This window comes from Athene noctua, chromosome 2, assembly GCF_965140245.1.
Source record: "Athene noctua chromosome 2, bAthNoc1.hap1.1, whole genome shotgun sequence".
NCBI classification, from domain to species: domain Eukaryota; kingdom Metazoa; phylum Chordata; class Aves; order Strigiformes; family Strigidae; genus Athene; species Athene noctua.
Window position 1 is genome coordinate 90,714,494 of NC_134038.1, and position 25,243 is coordinate 90,739,736.

Below are 25,243 nucleotides of genomic sequence, written 5' to 3' on the forward strand. Positions count from 1 at the left end.
CCACAGACCTTGGTGTTCACTAAACTCTGCTAAGAATTAAAGTTCTTGTGTTCTTTGTTTTGCACTGGCCTGGTAAGGGTAACTGGTTGAAATATAGAGAAGCCTTCTTTTCAGTTGGTAGGCTTTTGAGTCTGCGATGATATCACAGTAGAGTTTGGGATGAAATAAATTAAAACCATCATAGACAGTAAATCTGGGGAGAAGCAATAGAAGGCTCATACTGTGGAAGTGACAGAGTTCATAGCAAGATAACCAGAAGAGAGGGGGAAAAAAAACACAGTAAAACCATAGAGATGGGCACTGCACTTTAAGTCACGCATGTTCATCTACGGGCAACTCTTAGACCCATAGGACCTTCAAAACTGGAAGGTACATTTAGAGGTGACTTGCTTGCTCCTAGCCCTGTGATCTTCAAGATGCCAGGTATAAATGTGACGTGGATAGTGATCTCGCTGCTCCTATGTCTTGTTGGACAGGTGAAAGGATATGCAGAGACCAGTTCCTCAGCTTATTTCACAGAACCTGAAATGAGCAGAAAATTCAGGAATGGATAAATTATTTGCTTATTCCTATTCAAAGATTAGAGAACCCAGCAGAGAAAGTGCCTCCTCTATATCAACTTCCGTCTGAGTTTCCACTGACGATACTGTGGCAGCCACCATAGTTACAAACAAAAGCAGAATTGGCAGGAGAGTTGAGCTTAATTGAGAGCAAGAGAAAGACTTTTATTCTTCGATATTCCTGGCAGGGTGGCTGTTTCCCATGGAAAGACTGAACCGCTGGCAGCACTCTTTAGTGTACGATGACCAAGGACAACTCCTCAGTCAAGGATTACTTAAATTGTCTTGCTAGTGAGACTCATTGCAAACTGCAGAGGGTGAGAGCAGACTCAGTGAATTCTTATGATGCTCCTCTTGTCTATTCTTGCAACAAAACAGAAATAATTGGAGATGTGTTAATTGCAGGAGCCTCAAAAAAACCACCTAGATAATATTTCCCAAGGGAGGAGGGTGCCACCAAACCATAAATAATGTTTACTGCGTGGGAATTGGGATACAATAAATTGCCCTTGCCTTTTGCGCGTTCACACCAGCACATGAAAAAAGGCAATGGACTACAGGTAAAGTTACTTTTGGAGTGAGATTCACTGATCATTAAGGACGGTATAATAATACCCAATTTTTCTGTCTTCTGTCCCCTTCTTCTTACGGTTTCCTCAGTCCTGTAAGCTCATTTGTTATTTGCGAATAGGGAAATATTCCTTCATAAAGGGGCTTGGGAAACATCAAGTGGTGCCTGTTCAATTTAAGAAGAAAAAGCAAAACCAATCCCAATACCATATAAAATTATAAGCTTTTGAAAACTACATTCTTCTTAGCTGTACAAAAGGGAAAAGGATATTTTGCAATGCCTGCTGAGGATCACATCCTACAAATTGGCGTCTGCGTGAAAACTGATCTCTGTAAAAAAAATGCTACAGTACGCTTCTTGCTCTTTTAAAGGAAAGAGACAGTAACACTTCCTAGAAGCTCTAATTTGCAAAAATTTCTGCAAGGGTGGAAGGAAAAAGGCTGATGATTATACTGGTGTGATTTATTTTTATTTGTCATGAGGAAGGGAAATAAACCTTTTCAGTTCCACAGTCGAAAAAACTTCTCATTAGAGTGTGTGTGTGTGTAGCAGATCAGGTGAAGAAGTGCAGTTATGAAAAAAGTTGGATGTTTCAGTTAATTTTTTGTGGAAGGCACGGTCATAAATGGTTCAAGTCACTTGACCTAGCTGGCTGCTTAGTAAGGCAGGAACACAGGAAGGAAAGTAGGATACCAGTCAGGCAGGAATGAAGACAGGCAGGAGAAGAGGTAGGCAGAAAGGAGAGGAAGTGGAGAGGGAAGGTGCTGATCTTCTCTCCCATGGTACCCAGTGACAGGACACATGGGAATGATTCAAAGCTGCGCCAGGCGAGCTTTAGACTGGACATTAGGAAGCATTTCTTTACCAAGAGGGTGGTCAATCACTGGAACAGGCTTCCTAGAGAGATGAGCAATGTCCCAAGCCTGTCAGTGTTTAAGAGACATTTGGACAATGACCTCAACAACATGCTTTAACTTGTTCAGCCCTGAGTTAGTCAGGCAGTTGGACTAGATGATCGTTGTAGGTCCCTTCCAGCTGAAATAGTCTATTCTAAAGGAAGGAAGGGTGGAAGCAAGAAAGGAAGGAGGGCAGAAACTTGGAATCTTACATCATCTCTGCTGTACCATCAGTTGTTTAAATTTTCTTCACATTCGTATGTCTTCACGTTCACATGTAATATTTACCTGCCTAGCTGGATTTCATTTGTGGGTTTTAGTATCCTTAATAAACTTTATTATTGCAACAAAAGCAACAACTGCCAATGTCAGAGACTCCTGACAGCCATGAATTGACAGCTCAGCACAGTGAAATGAAGTGCTGTTGTTCAGGAAATCAATTAAAAACGTAGTTAGGTTATGTTAAATCCTGAGTCATTCGAGGCATAAGAATAAGAATAAGAACCCCCATTCCTATGGAGTGCTTCTGAATACATGGTTTTGATGTCTGTACCAGATCTCTTTGCAACTGCAGGAGTGTAAATGCGTGAAGGACATTTTTATCTAGTGCATTCAGTCTGGCACCTTTTGTCAAAACAGAACTCAGTCATGTCTCAGCCAAAACAGGTGTTTGGCTGTTAATGGAGCTGAAGTGAAAGTCTGAACATTGTGTAGGATGAAAGACGAGCTTGAGGAAAGTCTAGAGAATACACTTAAGTGCGTAAATACTCCAGGTCCATGTAAACCTCTCAATGTTGCCCAATTCAAGGAAAAATACAAAGACAAAGCCAAGCTTCTGGCAGCCTCCATCCCCATGTCTTCCTCTCTGCTTGCCTGCAGTAGGGCTAAACATAGGCAGAAAAGGCCAATATGCTGAAGAGAGCAGTCATGTCCATTACTTGCCAGTGTGCTGTCATGTCTCAGTTGGAGCTCAGGCAAAAATCTACAGTGCAATTTGCTGAATTTCCTTTTTCACTTCCGACAACTGCCTGTCCATAGTCTCCTTCCTTTCCCTTCCCCATCAGCAATGCCTTTCCTGCAGGCTGGCAGGCAAATGTGCTGCCAGGAAAGAAAAACTGATGTTCCTGGCAGCTGTCTAGCACCCAGCTCTTTCTTCAGGAATAGCTTCCTTTTATACAGGTTTCAGTTAACTGAACAGGCAGAAAACATGTGAAAGCTAAATAATTTGTTATGATTTGACAAAATGCAAAGTATTTCTTGGGTGAATTTAAGATAAAATAAAAATCTGTGGTCTACTCATGTCATATAACAGCCCCAACATTCAGAATAAATGGTAACAGATCAGCTAGTGTATCTATCTGACAGTCTGAAGTCCTTAATCTTCAGTCCTTATAGTTCTCTGATTGCCCTTCTCTGATTCTAATACCTCCTCCTGTGTCCTAGTACCAGGAATTATCTGCCGTAATTGTTTCAATTACAGACAGTTCTCCATAATCTGAGTTTCTGATATGCTTCATATAAAATTACTGTCAGACTGGTACATTAAGTCTGTGTTTGTGTACCCTTCCTTTAAAAGAACCAGAAGACTCTTATTTGCAAATTCACAAATTACACAAGTTTGTCCATGATCGCCAAGGTGAATTAGAAGAAAAAATAGCATAATATACACCACAGTCTCTGAAGGATGCTGCTGAATTTGTCAAAATGGGACACAACCTTTGGGCACTATCGAAATCGTCAGCTAAGCTTGGATGATCATCTAGTGCTGGTGATTACAAAACAGAATGCCTGACACACACACACACACAGAGTATTTCAGCTTCAGATTTCAAGGAAATGATGATCCTTTCTCCTGAGTGTGTCTCTGATTCCTGTGAACCAGATCAGTTATTTATCAGCTCCCAACTGGATTAACAAAATTCCCTGTTCCTAAAACAATGTATCAACTCCAGCAGCGACAAAAGTCATCTCTCTCCTACCTCCAGAGCTGATCACTGTCTAGAAATACTCCAAAATATTTTTGCTAAGATGCCAACACCTTGATGTAGATACATCAGGAGTAGATACTCCTGATCTGCAGCAGACGTCCAAACCCCAGTTGCATTAGCCAGATGTGTGTCCTGCTCTCTGCAGGAGGCGGTTGCATTTGTATCAGGGAAGGCAGGCAGGGAGCGCAACATGCACGGCGCTTCAGCTGTCACAGGTCACACTCCTGCATTATTAGCAGAAGTCAAAGGGGGAAAGCAGATTTGTGTTAACATGTCAGAGTGTGACATGGGACAGCTGAGATCTGGGCACATTTTTGCTGCCCTCTGCAGTCTTCTGTCCTAGGCAGCTGCCTGCACTGTCTCTTCAGTAGCAATAGCCCTGACAAGAAGTGCAGAAAAAAGTCTCTAGAAAACAAACTGTAACAGTTCCGAACTATAAACCTAGTTGTTTTTTTCTGTGAAGGAGGCAAGATTAGGGGCTGTATCCTTCTGCATTGAAAGTATTTATAAATACTATTATTTTTTAGAATTACATATGACATAGAGTAAAAGGAATTACATCTTACATTGCGGTCTGTTGTATATATATGTCTACTGTCTCTACTGCCTGTTTTTTCTACTGTAGAAGACATGGCCTTCTAAACCACAGCTATTAACTGATAGCATATAACCTTGCCATTTTAGTAGTGTGTCCAAGGCAGCCCTACTTCTGTACGTGTAATATGGAGCCACTCTAGGTCTGTGTAAGTCTCGCCAATCTGGGCAACTGCAGAGCAGTTGCACATGTGAAGATCAATTCTGCACTGCTGGAGCAACACAGCTCCGCCTCAGCCTCACATCGCGCTACTGTTTTTAGAGCTACACACACTGATGGGGAAATATGAACATGAAAGCTGTGAAAGCAAAAATGAAGGGGCTGTGGGACCCGTGCTGTCTGAACAAATATAAAAGCCCCCAGGTTTCAAATGAAACTGAGTGACACAGTCTTGTAAAAAACTGCCATCAGGGAGAGAGAGAGATACATTAGGATGCTTGTAGGTCATTGTTAATTAAAAAAGCATCTGATTATCATTAACATAAATTGTCACTGAAGGAAATGGGCCTTTCATTGCTGGAGACAAACTGGCTGAGTTAGCTTAAATTGTCTGGAGTTATGTGGACCACGTGATAGAACCAGTGAGGAAATTGAAAGCAAATTATAAATTAGCATGTAGGTAACTAATTCAGAAAACAGTTACAACTGATGTTGAACTTCAGTGTTTTGTTGAATTGGAATAAAGCCAGTATAGGTAAGGGTTGAGCTAAAGCTGTAGGAACAGCAAATTTACAATAGCTGAAAACAACATCCCTACATTTTCAAAAACTAGTAAATGAAAAAGAGCAATGTAAAAAGTCAGGAACTTTTTATATTTAAAGGTATACTTCAAGAAAATAAAATCCTAGCACCTAGATTAAGTTGTATCTCTCCGATTGCCAGACAGTTCTGTGACAAACACTATGATAGTCTGATTTAGTAATTCTTTCCTACAGATAATTCCACCTAGTTAGAATTTGACTTAGAGGTCTTTGGTTTTCCTCTTGCTCCAGAATTCATTCTTCTTTGCTCCTAGATTGCCAGTGGCTATACCAAGAATAGCCCTGTGACTGACACAGCCTCCAAAGCACTTGGAAAATTGTATCTCTTTGAAACTCCACATTTTGGAGAACTTCAGAAGTAAAAATGTCTTTTGTTTCCATATTGTGTGGAAGAAAGAAACCTGGAAAAATAATCCGAGAGAATGAAAAATACTATATCAGGCAAGAAAAGCTGTAAATGCTACTCAAATCTTTCTTTTAGTTTCAGTGATACGCTCAGTACAATACTGTACAATTGGAGAAGCTCTGTCTTGACATGAACCTTTTGCATAATTTTGAATTTGCTCTTACTATGTCTACAGGCAGTTTAGCAGCTGGAGTTTTGGGGGTTACTTTAGTAAATTACCTTATTAAGTAACATTATTGAGTACTGTGAGCTTTCTTATGGTCTCTTCATTTTTTTCTAGGATGAGTCTTGCTACATAACTTAGCAACTAGTAGACTGGTGATGTCTGCCATCAGAGTACACAGCATTAGAGGATAGCACTGCAAAAATTGTACTTTACAAGTACTTGTCTCCAGCAGTGTAATTCAGTGATTCCACGAAGTCGGTTTGTGTCATCAGAAAACAAAAAGGGCTACCAAGACATATGCACACACAGATGTATGAGATAAGCACTAAGATAATGTATGTTATTCGTAATATCATTTGCAGGTAGTAAACTTGTGGAAATCAACATTATTCTCTTGACTTTGTTGGAGCTAAAATTATTTACATGAACCACGCATTTGACCCATCTCACATAAACGTCATTCTCAGGGTACCAATATCCCTTTTCTAAAGCAGTATATTTGGAGATCAGTTCCTGTGGAAAGTGCTGCATCATTAAACATTAATTAAACCATTTACATTATGATAAATTAATAGCTGGTAGAGTTTAGTAAAGAGTGATGTCTCTTCTACAGATATTTTAAAAATAAATGTCTTCATTTATAAATCATTGGGCATTTTTTAATCTTTTAATTTTCTTTCTCAATCATCTTTCATTTTCAAACAAACACAAATCTTACTTTCAAATGTGCAGTGCTGTGTTGGTCTGGGGACTATCTGAGCATTTCTGAAACCATTTGAAAATGTCCAGACCAGTCTCCTCTTTATTGTTGCTAAAAATGCCTGCTAAATTTGAAACTAGGTTGAGCTCTCTGGAAAATTTCTTTTTTGTGATTATGACAACCAGGAAGGTGTTTCCTGAAAATGTTCTCTTTGCTCCTCATAGATTTATCTCTAGCGGGTACCCTTCCTCTGCAGAAAGTGACTCTTTTCTCCAGCTCTTGGACCCAAAGGAGCTATTGAGGGTGAAACCCTCTGTGCTATCACAGTTTGTTTACCTTAGAACTAAACTTGGAATACAAGGCAGGGAGGTGGACAGCCCTGGAAACTGAAGATGTCTGTCATTTTCATCAAACAGACCACAGCTGGAATTACGGCCTAAGGACATACTATCTTTGACAGAAGAAGCCCTGGTCTGGACAGGGTCCTAAAAAAAGCACACAAGATGCAGGTTTGTTGACTAACAGTTACTATTTTGAACCTTTGGACTCTAAGGGCATGCTTCTCATGCTTAAAATTATTGCTTCATAAGAAAAAAACATATTCTGGGTGGTTAATACTCCTGTATCTGACCATCATGACTTGTCTTTAAAGGAACTTGCTCTTCAGTTCTCTATATTCACCTGAAAAACTCAGACCCTTCCAAGGTATCTAAAATTATAAAAGTCATCCCTATCTGGATTGCAAGGAGGGCATTTTTTATTTGTCATTCCCCAATGCCTTGATCCCTGAGTTAAAGAAGAAAACCTGTTTGTTGCAGATATTCAGTGATACTAAAATATGAATGTATAAAAAAGGCTCAATTGTGTACAAATTCTTTGGGGAAAATGTTTGTTGACATCAACAAGATTTTTTGCTTGAGTAAGGTCCACAGGATTTGGCCTGATAGGTGTCTTGAGGTTTTCTGCCTGAACTGTGCTGTGATGACAGCTACAGTGACAGTAGTTGTGGATCAGACTTCTGGTTTTTTTCACCCTGCAAACCCAGCTCACACATGGGTATACTGGAAAGCCCACTTCTTAGGCTGGGCAGGTACATTTACATATGCAAAACAAAGTTTCAGTTGCCTTTAAGCATGTAAATTAGCCTCTTGTGTGTCTGCTTGCGAACACATGCCTCAGAATTAGCTTACGTGCCCTGAACACAGATTTTTACTATATTCCAGAGAAAGTAATGTCTTCAAAGGAAAATAAAGAAAAGACATTTTGTTGACTTTGCTCTTATTCTATCTATTCTAGGAAAACTGAGGACATATTTCATTTATGAAAAGCTACTTCAACCAGCTTAGCAATCAAGTTAGAGGCACCTCAACAGTAACATACTGCCTTTGTCATTTTTCATACCTTTCTATATTTTATGTACTGCACTGATATGGAGCTTTTCTTGGAGAGTTTTCTTTCGAATCACTAAATAGTTGAACAGACTGTCACTAGAAAATGCTTTGGAACTTTTATGAGCATACTTTTATTGTAAATATTCATTTACAGTAGAGCTATTTCAGTACCAGAGCTTAAGAAACAGTGCCATGAAGATTCTTAGCTACAATAATCTATAATTTGTAGGGTTTATTTAGTAAAACGCTCAGTCACAGATGGCAAATTTTAGTCAGAATTAATAAACATTTAAGTATGTTGATTTGCAGTATTATTTTAGCTTGTTTGCCTCTTCTGTATATCCATAAAATCTTTGAAAACCTTAAGCTTTATCACTGTCTTTTAGAAAAATCATAATTATGATACAAAATTAGTTTTTTCTCACTCTGTCTATTGGGATCTCAGTGCATATCCAGCTAACATGCAAATAACTGTTTTCCTGCTTAATTTGTCCCCCTTCTTGAAGACAGGAATAGCATGCCAGAAGCCCATAAAAGTTACTGTGGTTAAATACATTGCCCCAGACCTGTATGCGCAGCTCTGATCTGTCTTTGGGCTCTACGTATGCCAACTAAACTGTGCTTTGGCATGGCACGTTTCAAACCATTGCCTAAATTTTGCTTTAGGGGGACATAGGGGTCTGTTCCTGGGGGTGGCCCGACCCTGCAGCCCTGTTTACTGCAATGGGACTCAAAGGCTCTGCCTCTCTCTGCGCCATGCCTGTCTCTGAGCTAGCGGGGATGAATGAGCCTGTCCACTTCCCCATTCAGAAGGGTGAGCTCGAGGCCCGAGGCAATAACTGGGGCCTTTGCCCTTCTTCACTGCACGCTTCCCCTTTTCATTAAGATTCAGATGGTAACTGAAATTTATTAGCCTAAACTGGGCTGGGACTGATGAGATTTACAGTGATATATAGAAGAAGCACCAAGTTGGAGAAAAGGGATGAAAAATTGAAATGATAAAGTTGTATTGGTAGCTTGTTGAGGTAATTGAAATGCCTTGTTATGTTGCATTGTGATGGGTTCAAATAAAATATAGGTTCAATTTGTCTAGATCATGCCCGTAGCATACTACAAAATAGATTCCTCTCTTCTAGTGTAAAAGACATGTTCAATTTTTGTCTGTCAGTGGGGATTGTGAAGGGGTGAGATGAGACTAAAACTCCTCCTTATCGATGTAGTTGACAGTTTGGCATTGTTCGCACTACACTGTTTACAGCAGGTCAGTGAGCGTTCTGCACACTACCCAGGGGGGATTTCTGCAGAGAAGTCCAACACACCCATTTTTGTCTCCCAGCAACCTCCCATGCTCTGTTCCCTGCTCAGAGAAAACTGACCAGCTCTAGAGCAGAGCTTTGCCCTCTGAGCCACCACTGAGGCTCCAGGGACACCAAGGGTTGTCTGCACTCTCCACTGACATGTATCCACACTGTGAGACCATCTGCCCTTGGCTGGACAGGACTTGCAGGTGACTCTTCAGAAATTCCCTGAGATCTTTGCCACTGGCCCTCAGCAGAACCAAAGTCCAGAAGCTACACACGTGAAAAGGAGCACAGTTAATGCAGTCTCTCTAAACTGCAATGAAATTACTTAGAGGTAAGATTATGTAGATTTCAAGAGGGAAAAGGTGCTATGTTTCTCCAAAAACAAGGTGGACTTCTGAAGCTCAAGCCAAGCACCCACTGAAAATCCTAAATCTTACCTGAGTCAGGACACGAGACTGAGCACCCTGTCTGGCTTATCTTTCATTTATTCCCTATTTAGCCCTAAAGTCCACTCAGAAAACACGGACTCTAAGCCATTCCCTGCAACAGCAGTGATCTTAAGGAAGAGACAAGTTTGGCAGATCTCCTGCAAACTCTTTCTGTTACCTGTGAAAGTGAGACACAGGAGTGACAGGGTAAAACTACTGCAACTCCAAGGGATGTAACTGCTTCCTAGTGGACTACTTCTAGCACAGCTTAATACCCTGTGGCTGAAAACTGCTTTCCATAAACTTCCCCAACACTTGTAGGCTGCAATTTGATTACTTCAGGTAGTCAGGAGATTTTGTCTAGATATATTCCCAATACAGTAGTGAAAACATGTCAGACACTATTAACAATGCAGAGGAGTAACCAGGTCCAGATAGGTATTTTATAATTACATATAATTGTAATGGCATTGTAACAGTCACAGTGATCTAAGACTGTAACAGAAGCTAAGTTTGAGAGGAGAAATAACATCTTTTATGAAGCCATCTTGAATACCTGGGGGAACAAACAGACCACTTCTTGCCTTGGGAAGAGCTTGTGTGCCTGATCCATCTTTCCATTCTAATCAGTTGGTCTAATAAAAAATATTACCTGTGTCTACAAACCTTGCCTTGCAAATATATGTGACTTGAATCAATAAACAGATCTTCTTTGCACAATAGATAATCATATGATAATTCACTGCCAGAGAGTTTATGTCAGTAGTGACATGTAAGCTGCACACAAGATCTTTTCAAATATAACCATATTACACATATTTTGAAAAATACTTCGTGTTTGAAAAGAAAAAAGTAATTTTATTCCTATGAATGGAACCTGTAATGTGCTTGTGCAATGGAATTCATCTTCCTCTGTCACTGTCATATCTTTCTTTCTTTCTTTCTCCATAATGCCCTTCATTCTTGGCTTTGTGTTAAGGATATGTATCAACTTTGCAGAATCACTGTAGCAAGCTGTAAATGATGTATTTAAAGAAAAATCACTGCCCAGTTCCCATAGTGAGAACAGGAACAGTGCTGGGCAATCAGAGTTATGCTGCATTTTGTATTGTGACATTCAGTGCAGTCAGGAAAAGCAGCCCAAGCACAGACGTCACTGACTTCTGACAATAGAAGCCTGTTCCTTTTAATATTCATATAGAGAGATCTGAGGTACTTTTCCTTTTTCACCTTATTCCTTTCCCATTAGCCCCTGTCATCATGCATGGGGAGAATACAATCCTTCATTACCTACAGTTCTCTCACTGCAGACAAGGGTGTAGCTAGCAATTTCACAATTGCTTGTATACCAGCCAGCATACTACCTGTGGTTTGTCCATAGTACACACATCATATCCTGTGGAAGAGATACCACAGCAAACAATTCACTCCTTTTACCTAACTGGTGCAGTTAGAGATACTCAGAATTGTTTTACTCAATGGCTGGAAGAACAGAAAATCTGCTCATCAGCATTCCGTAAGAAATATTTTCAGAGAAAAATTGTTAAAAGTAAGTGAAACTGTAATAATACGGTTGTATGTGTTTTGCATTTGGAAATTCCACATGCCACGTGATAAAAGTAAGCAAACTGAAACCGTGCATTCAGGGAGAGGCCAGGACAAGGCCAAGGTGCCACGGCAATTCCTTGGCAGCTCCCTCTGAGGCTTTTCAGCCATACAAGCCTCATGGTGCCCTCTGGCTGAGGTGAAATTTTCAGATGTGGGTAGGACTCTGTGAACTTTTTTGCTGCTGTCTTGAAATGAAATCGGGTCTCAAACTAAACTAATAAAGTCCAGAGCTTTAAAGTTGACTCCTACTCTTGGGACTCCCTGGCACTGCTGTGGAGTTTTAAAGACTCAGTGTGAAGGCAAAGCTAATGCATCTGTCAGCAGGAGAAAAGGCAGCGTTTTTCTCAGTGGCTCCAGACCACAAATTACTCTCCTGAAGATACTGATGGAGTAGGCCATCGGCATGGTCTTTCTGGCAGAAATAAAAGTCCATGTTCAATTCAGTGTCTTCCCTAAGGACAGCTGTTGAGAAAGAAGATGCTGAATCCTATATCCCTTCAAAGAAACAATAGACTAAAACAAGACTAAATGATAAACTGAGAATTAGGTTTAAGATGAGGTGGTAGAGACAAACAAAACCTTTATTTTAAAGAGCAGGAGATAGTCCAAAACAAGAATGAGATGCCAAAGGGGCAGTAGGTTTGAATATATGTTTGAATTAGGTTTTCTTTAACTGAGATAGAAGAAAAGATGACTAAGAAAGCCTTGTCTGGTTGGCCTTCCCCTACCCTTCATAAGCAATATAGAAGATAAGTCACTGTACTAAGTGACTGAGTAAGGCAAAACAAGGAGCAGAGCAAAGACACACAGTTCTGAGGAAGAAGACCTTTACAAAGTTTGCCTGACAGCAGTAAGCTCAGGTAAACTCCCTGAAAAGGATCAAAACTCAGGCCCTAGTCCTCAACTAGACCTGGAGACTCATCACTGGTTACTTGGAAGAAAGGGAGAGTGGAGGCAAAAAGAAAGGCATGTGACTGAGAAGGCAGTGTCTGGGAGCCTGCTGAATGATGGGTTCCAAGGTACATCCATAGACACATGACAAAACAGCTACACCCATTTACACGTGTCTTTGCTTCTGCTGTGCTGTTGTCATTTTGAGTTCTCCACTGGATGTTGTGTGCGTGCACACTTCTTAGACTGTGTAGCATTCAGGAGTTTCACCATTGTAGCATGTGACATTTTGGCCTTTCTTGAAGACAAGTAGAGCTGGTATTCTTGCCTGTGGATGTAACAACTTGAAAGCCATTCCTATTGCTGGTTTAGTAACATTTTACAAAAGTGGATGTGATTTTATGACGTATATATTCCATTTATCATATCCTTTATATATGCATTGTCTTTATATGTCACTTCTTCAGCAACGTGCAGTTTTATTTCTTGGAAACTTCTTGCTTTTGGGTGATGGCCTAATTTTATCATTTGGGATATGGAATTTATTTCAGCTAATATTCACCTTTTCCCTTTCTCAAATAGGGTCAGTAGCACCCTTAAAAATTGCTCCATTTTGAAAAGCTGTGATTTATTGCACAACAACAAACAAAATAGTTTATGTCATGATTAACTGCAAAAGCAAATCAATGCTTAAATGAGCACCCAGTATTTGAGAAAGCCATGAAGGTGCTGCAAAATTGACATCGTATCAATTCCTCCAACACTTCCTGGTGCAAATATCCAGTTCTAGTATTTATAAAGGATGTTTCATGTTTTCCACCTGCAAAGTGATACCACAACACAGCCCACATCTGCAAAATCCAAAAACTTTTTTTTTTTTTTGTCAGAAGAATCATGAACAGAGTTGGATAAAGTGAGACAGGAGTATAAGACAGAAACATAAAAGCTGCTGTATGGCATGAAATGACAACACCAAAGTAAAAAATAGTTATTTTTCAGCTTTCTCCTCTCTTGTTCCTTCACCTCTGTCATCTAGGTAACTTGTAACTCATTCCTTATTTCAGTCCTGCAGGACAGAATACTATATGAACACATAAGCAATATCCGTATCTAGTGCTGCTTCTTCCAAGTTTTCCTTGTAGGAGAACAGTGTAAATAGCTTGCAGCATACAAAATTCTCTTGTTCAAACAGTGATAGCAAAATGTTTCTTTCATCTCTCAGAAAGCCTCTAAATTTTAAAACTACTCAGCATGCTGCATTCTTTAGTATTTTTTACTCTGTTTTGCATGGCTTTAGCATTATGTATAGTATGGTGGCAGGGAGAACATCAAGTATTGAAGAGAAATGATTCAGTCCTTTCATGTAAGGACATTTAATCACAACCATGCTTAATAAAATGTTCTATATTCAAGAATTGATTTTTATGGTTCACGTAAGGTTTGAGAGTTAGGGTCAGATTCTTTAATTTAAAATTGTAATTTTATTTTTTGTTTTTGAGGAAGGAGGTGAGATACGTCTTCCCCCACCTGTTCTGTACATAATATGTGCATTCTGCATGTGAATGTTTGAAACCTTCTTTCATTTTTCCTGAAAAAGCGTGGTGGTTGAAAACATGTAATGTTGAGACAGGTGAGTTGATGGACATGTTCTCTGCAATGTACTTTCAACTCTGATTTGAGAGGCACAGGAGAGCGCTCTTCAGATTGCTCGAGTCAGCCCTGTAATGGGGGAGGGAGCATGACACACTCTGTGAAAATGTAAGTTCCTCGTATTTTACTGTATATCACACAACAGCTCTTAGAAAAGATAAGTCACATGCACATTACTGAAACGTGTCCTGTGAAGGAAGACAGCACACAAGGCAGAAATTAGAGTATGCAGCCACATCTGCTTTAGTGAACACAGTGTTTGGATAACCCATTTGGCTGTATATGTGAAACTGAGGAACTCATGTATTAAATGTGTGAATTTTTTCCCGTGCTCACTCTGCATATCATAGAATTCTCTTGGGTTTTCTGTGTCATATGAGTGCTGCATTATGTACTATATATTAATCCTAAATTATAACCTTAAACAACAGACAGTATCTGCATTTTATTTTCATGGTGCTGTGGTATATGCAGTAATCAAAGAGCATCCACTACACTCTCCACATATATATTTTATTCTATTTTTTTTCCCTTACTGCAATCCAACTCGGGGCAGAAAAGCAAACTCACAGACTACACTCAAACTGAGATGCAGACTCTTCAAGTGGCATCTGTTTAGCCATTTCAAATATAATCAGACATATTCCAAGTGGACTAGATCGAAGCAGAGAAAGAGATGTGTGCATACACTACAAGAAGCAAGTATCGTGAATAAAATCCTAGTCTAGAAAAATTACACATTGATTCAGTAACCAGCTCAATTCTAGCAAGAGGTTGTTGCTCTTGTCATCAGACTCCCAGCCGAAATGGTGTATTGGTAACTATCCAGTATGTCATTACAAGTATTCTGCCCCAGTATTGGAGAAAAGTGGTACCAAGGGGCGTGTTTTGCCTCACCATTATCAGAAGTGCGCCAAGCCTCTGATGCTGACCGGCGATGCTCATGAGAGCCATTTCTGCCTCCTTGGACTGTTACGCTAAAAATGTTCAATCAGCCTGAGGAGCCCAAAAATGAACATGCAATAGAGGAAACTGGGAGAACATCATATTGCTTCCCAACACATCAAAGTATTCATTTATCATAGCTGTAATTCATCATTTGTTTTGGGCACCTTGCCAGCATACAAACTTCCAACAACTTCTCTCCAGAGATATCACTGCCCGTTTTCTTTTGTAATGCTGAAATGACTATGTTATGATCAGTATGAAAAATGCAGGGCCAGAAAACTAGCCAGTGTGACCTTAGTTCTGCAAATAATCATTAGTGCAAATCTGGAGAGAAAAAAACAAACAAACAAAAAAAAACAAAAAAAAACCAAAAAAAACCACACACACAAAAAAAAAACAAAAATTAAAAAAAAAAAAAAAACCACCACGAATCTTGACTGTATAATCTGAATCTTCATCTCAAGATCTAATTGTTGAGGGACTGGCAGCGTCCCAAGGAATTGATAATGAGATTTAGAGTCTACTACTGCCAGTCACTGGCTTGGCCACAGGCTGCTGGGGCACGGCTCTGCTCCGAGCTTAGTGGAGTTGCTTGAGATTTACCAATTTAACTGAGACAGGGAATGGGCTCTGCATTGGCAGTGAAAAGAAGTTATTACGGCAGGGAGCTATTACAGAGGTAATAAGCTCCTCATAGCCAAGTGGACAAGTTTCCCTATCTCTTTTGCATGTAGACGTCATCAGAATTGGTGCAGGTTTGCCACCTTCCCACAGCGTGCAGGAAGACGAAGGCAAGCGCCGGGACAGTGTAAGAAATATCTGCCCTCTGGGTTACTTCAGCTTGAGAGACTGAGGCAAATTGGTAGGCAGAGGGGATGCCTTGTCCTGCCGCTGCCTTTGCTGCTGTCGTTCTGCGGGTAGGGAGTATTTCAGAAGTCTGGCAGCTTTTATGAACACTAAAATGATCTTAAAAAGTGGATGTAAAACCCCTTTATTATTTGGTTGTTTTTCCAGCCTTACACAAACCCTCCAGGAAACTGTACTGTTTACCCTCATAAAAGTAGCTCTGACATTAGCGTCAGGATATTTATTAACTCAAATTGAGCCGTCTAAAGAAATTCAGCTTTCATCTCTGTACCCTTTTTGTTAAATAAAGCCACGCTTCGTCTCTCCAGCATTAGTACTTTTGGTCTACCTCGGCAGCCCATTTTCTCACAGCCCGTGTGGTGCGTTTTAAAATCCTCCGGAGATGTAAAAACCCCTGCGGAGGGGAGACACGGGGCCCCTTTTCCCACAGCCGGGGAGCTGCACAGGGGGCCCGGGGCAGCAGCTGGGGGCGGGAGGGGGGGTCCCCGGGAAGGGGGCGGGGGGGCGGCGGAGGAGGAGGGCGCAGCTCCCCGACACCAATCCGCAGGTCCCCGCGGTAGCGTTAGACCCGCCGCGATATTCACGGGCAGCGGAGCCAGGGGCAGCGGCGGCCACTTCCAGCGGGGGCAGCTCCGGGCAGCGGGGCGGCCGCCGGGCTCCCTCCTCCTCCTCCCTCCTCCTCCTCCTCCGCCCGCCGCGCAGCGCCGCGCAGCGCCCGCGTCCAGCCCCAGCCCCAGCCCCGCCGCCTCCCTCCGCAGCCGGAGCCCCGAGCGAGCGGCAGCGCTGCGTGGAGGCGCCCGGCGCGGCCCCTGCGCACGGAGCGGCGGGGGCGCGGGATGTGAGGGGCGCACCCGGCGGCGGAGGGCAGTCCCATCGCCGGGAAGGCGGCCGGGAGCTCCTCCACGCTGCAAGGTAACCCGTCCTGTCCTTCGGGGACTTTTTCTTCTGCTATTTGGCTTTCCCCCCTCTTTTTCCTTTTTCTCCTCCTTTTTCTTGTCTCTTGTCTTTTTTCTTTTTTTTTCTTTCTCATTTTCCCCCGTTCCTTTTTTTTCTTTTTTTTCTTTTTTTTTTTTTTTTTAATTACTATTATTTGTTGCTTCCCCCTACCCCCTTCTTCTGTCCCCGGCCCCCTAGCTGCCCAGCCGCACTCGGGGCGCGAGGAGGAGGCGGTGGGGGACGGAGCAAAAGCCCCCACCGGGTCGCTCCGGAGTTTGCCTGGGACAGTGTTCCCCCTCTGCAGGTGCGCGGCCGGGCCGGGCGGGGCGGGGCGGGGCAGGGGGTGTCCCGGCAGCGCGGGTCGCCGTCGGGACCCGGGAGCCGATCGTCGAGGCGGAGCGGCGGCAGAAGGAGCCGCCCCGGGGCGCGGAGCGGCTCCTTCCAACTTTCCCGGGGCGGAGGCGGCGGGGAGCCGCCGCGGGAGCTTTGCGCAGAAAGCGGAAAACCGATAGAAAAAGGTGTGTTTGTGTGGGAGGGGGAGCTGCTGCACAGCAGGAGCTGGAAACTACCCCTCGCCTCTCGCCCCCTCGCCTCTCGCCTCGCCGGGGCTCCCGAGGAAGAAGCGCACCCTCCCCAGCACCCCCACTCCCGTCCGGGGGCTCCGGGGCTCGGCGGGCGCTGCGGGAGCGGCGCAGAGGGTGTGTGGGGGGACACAAATGCTAAAAGATACGGAAGGAAGAGACCCAGTGGCTGGGACATAAATCAGGCAGAATATATGGGGAGTTGATGAGAATAGGTCTTTTCACCCTTAAAAAAAAAATAGCCACTTTGGAACAGAAAAAGGAGGCTGATTATTGGCATCCAGCTCTGAAACCCGGGCAGCTGATGCTGAGGGGAGCCAAAGGGAGCAGTTCTTCTTGGTTTAAAAACAGCAAGACAGTCTCTGCCAAAGATTGCTGTAAACACTGAATAAAGATTTCATTGTGGCTTGGTGTGACTGGAATAATTAGTCAGTTAATTGTTCATTCTGATCTTAAAGTGCAGTAATCAGTAGTGCACAGTAGGAAAAAATACGACGGAAAGGGAGGAAAAATAGAAGTAGGAAAATTATAGGAAAATGTATCACTTTTTCCTCTTCTGCAGGTTTTGGGTGGGTTTTTTTGGGTTAGGTTTTGTTTTTTTGTGGGTTTTTTTGGTGAGACTGGGAGCACGTGGGTCCCGGTCTATTTAGATAGAGAACACCTTTGTAAAACTGCGGTGTAATTGTGCTTTTGCTGCCACTGTGTCAACATCATTTTGGGCTGGACACAATCAAGTTATGAGACTTAAAGAAATCCTGTTTTATGGAAATGAAATCTGAAGATGCCTGGAGAATGAACATCTTAACTAGATTGACTAATACCAATTAATGCATTTTACTTATGTCTGCACTTTATTGCCAACTCAGCAGGGATGAAAGCTAATGGTGCCAGCTTCTATGCTGCTCTAAGACATTTTTCAAGCAGGCACACAAGGTTTTAATGGTAAACTGTTTTGAGTTTTTAACACTGTGATTGTGTCCCAGTTCAACTCGAGTTCCTTGCAGTGGTGACTCTTCCAGGGTAATCTAATGAAATGAACTCTTGTTACACTCTGTTAGCTATTCCCTGTGACACAGCAGGAAAACACAACCTGTGTGTATTTGTACTGGAGGTGGTTGTAAGTTGTCGAGCAAGATGTGCTTACAAGCAATAGAATATGACTTACTGATATTAACTGAAAGATGGCACCATAGGCAAAAAATGTTTTTCTTTCCTATATAGCATGTTTTTCCATATGTATACATTTGTAATAAAGAAGCATAATAGTGGATTAATTATCAGAAAGGATGGAATAATGCTATGTTTAAAACAAAATTTACAAAGAAGTCCATAGTCATTTGAGCAAAGTAAAACAATTACTCTGATTGTAAAGGAAACAGACTCATCTTTCTTATAACTTCCTTAACTTTAGAGTATTTATATGAAAGATTTGTTTGCCTCGGAGACGTCCATGTAGTCCTCCTATCCATCATAAATAAATAAATGTGCTGGAGTTGGGCAAGATTTAAAAAGAAATTCAGTTAAGTATCATTTTTTTTGTCATTGCACATGCAGAAAGCTAGGAGCTACCTATTACATGAAAAAGAAAAAAAAAAAGAAAAAGCTTTCATTCAATGCTGAAAAGTAGAGATATTTGTTACATTTTGCTGAAGCTAAGTTTGATGCAGGTTTTTGACCTGCAGTTTGTGAGATTTTTGTGGAAAGACGAGTGGAGAAAACATGAGACATATTGTGTATCTAACAGTATAAAACTAATATAAACCACTGCGGTCTTCACTCAGGTCACAGAGTTTAGAAGAGCAAGGGCAGAATGGTGACTCCAGAGTTTTGTCCAAAGTGATAATAAAAAACCCTTGTAACAACTGGGTATGTACGGGCCGACGTGAAGATCCACTTTACAAGCATTTTTATTAAGCTGTTGGATGCACTCTGTCCTACCACAGTGACAGTATTCTATGATGACTATTGCTGATTTCATTGAAAGCTGTACTGAAAGGACATCTTCAAGGCATTTTACTTACTAGTACAGTCTACAGGGGGGTGTTGCTAACTTTATTTGTACCTATCTAGTCCAAGAAACCTCCGGATGTTCTACTCTTCCTACAGAAATCCAAAAAGTGTAGTGATCTAGTGGTTGCATAAGAGACACTGCTCAAGTTTCTTCTTGTGTTGTTCTGACAGAGAATGTTTCTAAAAATCTGCATAGTGTACCCCAAATACTACAATAAACTCTAGAATAATTTAAAGACCAATAATTAGATTTTCAGAGAAGTCTGAAGTGGTTTTTCCTCCATTTTCAATTACAAAATTTATCAAGTGGCACCTCATTTTTGTAATAAAATGCATCGAAAACATGCTTTGGCCATCACAGTAAGTTTAGGAAGAGGTCTTTCTTACACTGTTTTAACATGTTTAACAAAATACACAAAGGATTATACACTTATTCAAGGAAAACATTTGCCATCAAGTTGTAGTTAAATCCTGAATATGATCTTATACCTAAAAGTTGTTTGAAATGCACAGTACATCTTCATAATAAAATTGCATTGTCACAGACATAATTGTTATTCATAACAAGTAGTCTCACAAACAGATTCCATCCCTGTAAGTATTGAGTCTCAGTCAGGCCAATTATGCCTAAATTACTGCATGTTCTCTGCTGTATCAACTAATTAAAGGGTAATTAATAAAATGATAATTTCATTCCATGGCAATGTCTACATCTGGTTGTCATAGCAGAGATTGTTTGACATATGGTTAAATGGTCAGATACTACATTGTATGAATGCAACATTTGCACAGAACACCTGGCAAGCCAGAGGAATTTTAACCCTTAAGAAATGAATTTCAAGAACTTGTGTCAATGTACTGTTAGACTGGTTTCCTCATTCTCTCCACCTAGTCTTTTGACACGTTGAAGAAAATACAGTTCTCCAAGTTACTTTAAGTAGCTCTCTTGGGCTGGAGGAAGAATGGGAAGAGGACTTGGGATATTCAATTGGAAATGAAAGATAAAATGGTACTGACCTGATGACATTGTGGGGAAAAAAAATAGGTGGGTTTACATCAGTTTCTGAGAGGAGACTCTCCATTGGCTCTCATATTACTGGGAGCTTCCCCTTTAAGGAAAATCAGGCTGGAATTAGCATGGAGACAAAATTACCTTTTTTTCCTAGATACAATGGTATGCAGGATTAAGACTGAAGTTGTGGTCACAACAGCATGGAAAAATCTGCATTGCAGCCTTCCCACAGTGTACCTGTCATATGTAGATAAAACAAAACTTAGCTCCTCAAGGACAGTAACCATAAAATTCACACATGTTAAAGAAATTAAGCAATCTTCTATCAAGTCAACAGATGATATGAATAAACAATTCTACTGTAAATACCCGATGTACAAGATAATGTATCCACATGCTCTGAAATATCAGTGGTTGAAATTTTCAGGGCAGCCCCTACGTATGATTTTATACATCACTTAAGGGAATATCTTAAACCCTAACATTGCCTTGAAAAATTTCAGCTACTGCTGTTTCAAAGCATGCAAAAGACTGTCTTTTAAAAGCATAAACTTAAGTAGCGATACTTTAATGTGGGTTAAATGACAGTTTCTTATCTGTACTGGGTGAAGCTGAATCCCTCATAAAACTAAGAACAAGAAATGAAGTAACAGGCATAATGTTTTCCTTCTTTTTAGGAAGAAAAAAAAAAAAAAAGCTTAAAAGGGGAAAATAGCTAGTGCTTTTTCACAAATAGAGCAAAGTAAAAAGGATGCAGGAAGACATGAGTCTGTCTTTTCCCATGCAAACGATCCTCAATGAACAGTTCCCCCAGTGAATAGTCAGGGTCGCTCATCACCTCACGCGGTCAGGTGCAGAGCGTGGCCAGTGATGGTTATAAAGCACTGTTTGTCTGTCTCTCTGAGAGCCTGAGTCCTGCTTCTTGAGAATTTCCAAGCGCGCAGATCCATCTCATTTTCATTCTACTCATGTAACTCATTAACACCTGGAAAATCTTTTATAGCATTTAACTGCATCAGATGCACTGTCCGGCACATGTTTTCTTAATAGGGCTTTCACTGTGGTATTGTCAAAGAGCCCTTATGTCACAGCTGGGAACATGAATCTGTCATGTCAGTACTGTACCTTGGTGTAGACAGTAATAGTGTGTGAGCGTGTTTTGTGGAGGAGCTGAACATGCCCATATACTGCGTTAGCAGGAAAGAATGTGAAGCTTGTTCTCCTAAATAAAGATTCAGGCTGGTGCTAGTAGAGTACTTTGTACCATTTAAACACTGCTGCCTCTAAGGCATTGCACTTAAGGAAAGGGAAGTTTGAGGCAAGCAAGAGACATCTTAGTATCTTAGTGGTGTAATGCTTCTAGTTAATGATATGTCATCATTTACATTTCAGTGGGGAAAATTGCCAGAGGTTTCTAATTTAGCAGAAACAACTTAACTAGAAGTTGATATGAAAGTCCATATTCTGGCAATATTTGTTTTTAAAACAAGTTTGATTTAAATATATTTGGCAATATAAGAAGGAGGGGAAGAGAAGTAAATGTTTCCTAATTCCATATGCTTTTTGTGCCCATTAGATCATTGTAAAAGCCAGTTTTAAATAGATTACTTTGTAGCTCTGTAATCAGAATGTCTTGGGTAATTAAAAACATACTAGAACTGTGAAAACTGACTGCAACGCATGTATTAGACCTACTTTTTTCACAGGAATTTTTAACACAGTTACATACATCTCATCGGAAAGTTAGACACTTAAAATTCATCAGCTACAACACTATCAAGCATGTCATGATGGTATTCCAAAAGATAGAGCCCACCTTTGAAAAGTGTTTGCAAACTTGAGAAACCGTAACTGTTGTGAAGGAGTTGACTCGGGTCCTCATTTAAAGAATGAATGGATGAAAGGAACATTTCATGCAGTCACAGGATGTTCCAATTTTTAAACTACTTGTTTTGCTTTGAAAAGCGCAAGTATAGTTCATGTGCTAAGAAATAAATTAAAGGGATTTCAGATATTTAGGGTGAAGGTATGCTGTCAGATGCATTCTGTATGTTTAAAATGTTTGCCTCTCTTGTTTCTGTAATAGCTCTTTAAAACCCTGAGCATGGAGGGGTTGATACCCCAAATAGTAACCAGTCCAAACTTAACCTGGAATCAGGGAAACATCAAGGTGTTCAGGTTACAGGACTGCCTTCTGAATTTCTGTCTTGATTTTCTACTTTTGCTGTTTGTGTCATCTCCTGGTTTTTCTAACAGTGACAGCATCGGGGTGCTGTCATGGGCTTATGCCGTTAGTTCCTGTCCATGTCCTCACCAAAGAGGGAAGGAAAAGGGCTGGTTAGGGTTGCCGTGAGGCCCCTGGAGAGAATATGTGGATTTGTTTCTCAGTAGGGCTTTTCTGTAAATTATTTCAGAAGGACTGAAGCCCTTCATGCTTCTGTGTAGATACCCAGTGGAGCAAGCACTCTCCAGACTGTGTAGGGTTTGCCCTGCTGTACCGTGGAGCACCTGACAATGTAGCCCAAGAGGTGCTAACAGTTTTCAAGTTGAGAACATACCAGGCTGAACTCTTCTATGTGATTCCTTTTAGCCTCCTACAGAAGCAAATCAAAGGTGAAAAATTATTCTATGTAGTTGTGGTGGGTTGACCTTGGCTGGACACCACGTTCCCCCCCAAAAGCCACGCTGTCACTCCCCCTCCTTAACTGGACAGGGGAGGGAAAATATAACGAAAAGCTTGTGGGTTGAGATAAGGACAGGGAGAGATCATTCACCAATTGCCGTCATGTGCAAAACATACTCGACTTGGGGAAATCAGTTTAATTTATTACCAATCAAAATCAGAGTAGGCTGATCAAAAAATAAAAGCTAAATTTTAAAACACCTTCCCCCCACTCCTCCCTTCTTCCTGGGCTCAACTTTATTCCTGATTTTCTCTGCCTCCTTCCCCTGAGCAGCACAGGGGGATGGGGAACGGGTGTTGTGGTCGATTCATCACCTGTTGTCTCTGCTGCTCTTTCCCCCTCAAGGGGAGGACTCCTCACACTCTTCCCCTACTCTAGCGTGGGATCCCTCCCATGGGAGACAGTCCTCCATGAACTTCTCTGATGTGAGTCCTTCCCATGGGCCACAGCTCTTCACAAACTGCTCCAGCGTGGGTCTCTTCCAAGTCCTTCAGGAACAGACTGTTCCAGCTTGGGTTCCTCACGGGGTCACAAGTCCTGCCAGCAAACCTGCTCCAGCGTGGGCTCCTCTCTCTTATGGGTCCACAGGTGCTGCCAGGAGCCTGCTCCAGCATGGGCTTCCCACGGGGTCACAGCCTCCTTCAAGCATCCACCTGCTCCAGCATAGGGTCCTCCACGGGCTGCAGGTGAAGATCTGATCTCCCGTTAATGGGCTGCAGGGGCACAGCCTGCCTCACTATGGGCTGCAGGGGAATCTGCTCTGGCACCTGGAATGCCTCCTCCCCCTCCTTCTTCACTGACGTTTGTGTCTGCAGAGTTGTTTGTCTCACATATTCTCACTCCTCTCTTTGGCTGCAATTGTGCCAGATTTTTTTTCCCTTTCTTAAGTATGTTATCCCAGAGGCACTACCACGCTCAGCCTTGTCCAGTGGTGGGTCTGTCTTGGAGCCATCTGGCATTGGCTCTCTCAGATGTACAGGAAGTTTCTAGCAGCTTCTCACAGAAGCCACCCCTGCAGCACCCCCTCTACCAAAGCCTTGCCATGCAAACCCAATACAGTAATTAACCTTTCTACATACCTAGGTATTGTGAGACACAGTTAAGAGCACTTGCAATATGTAGATTAGTTACAGCAAAGCAAGTTAAAGATTGAGTGAAAGGCTTGACTAGAAATTTCCTTGCTTGCATGAGTTTAATTTAGAATTACAATCATGATGTAACATAAACTTAAATAGCAGTAGTAGATCACTAGTTGGCAAATCTCTTAAGAATAATATAGGTACCTCACTAGATTGTTACATATGGACTGCCTTCTGTGTGCTTAGTCCATTGCTGAAATTAGTCTATTTTTTAATTTTAAGATACTTCTGAAGATAAATGCTTTAACAGGTGAAGATCTGCTGACTCTCAGTGAGAATTAGGAGACTGACTTCTGGAAAGGGAAGTTTCCTAAATGAAAAGAAGAATTTCTCTGAAAAAAAAAAAAAAAAATGGAAGTTTTGCCCCAAGTGTCCTCCAATCCACGCATAATCTGGAGGACATTAATCATTCAAGTACATATTTTGTATTGCTCGACCTGCAGGTATAATATATTAAGGCTTTAGAACAAAAATATGTTTTTAAGGAGCAGAGTGTAGAAATGAGAAGATAATCAGCATGCCTTATGAAGGACGTGTGAAGTGTACACAAATGCCTCCCCAGGAAGGAAAGTTTGGGAAGAGTGTGTATCAGTGGTGCATGTCCGTTTCTTTCAGTGTCAGAGGGGGGCTGCATGCATCAACCAACTACTGTATCTTCTGGGAGGAACCACTGCACTTGCCTGTTTAGTTCCTGCTTCCCATATAGATCTGGTGTAGTCTTGTGTCTCCTTTAGAAAGTGATATGGAGATGGGCAGGCACCATGCAAAACAGTTAGGGGTGGCCACCTCCTCAAGAACGTCTCCCCCTAAGGCAAGGGGGAGTGAGCACAGGCTGACAAATTTATTCTGATAGCAAGCCTAAACATCCTCTCTTCTGAGCACCCTGTGGACACCCAGGGGAGATCCTGTGAAGTGACTAGTGCATGTCCTTGCTAATGACAAGGGGAAGATCTACCAGGCCTAATGGAAAGGCAGCAGTCACCTATTGACATTATCAGACTAGTGCCTGTGGCCCACAGCCCTGCACACCTTACATCCCCGTGACTCTCCTTGGGAGGAAGGGCCACGAGGAGCAGACACATTACCCAAGTAGAACAAGCTCCACGCTAAACACTTGCAGTGGAGGAGGCGCACAGGCACAGTGCTGTAAG

At 41.7% G+C, this 25,243-nt stretch overlaps 1 protein-coding gene across 1 annotated transcript in view; it reads left to right on the top strand.

Annotated features, from left to right (window-relative positions):
* The first annotated feature begins 16,357 nt into the window (after window positions 1–16,357).
* Window positions 16,358–25,243, top strand: part of CDH20 (cadherin 20) — a 114,392-nt gene continuing 105,506 nt past the window's right edge. Inside the window, exon 1 of the mRNA XM_074897864.1 lies at window positions 16,358–16,642. The gene's annotated coding sequence lies outside the window, so the exon portion shown is untranslated. The remainder of the gene's footprint in view (window positions 16,643–25,243) is intronic.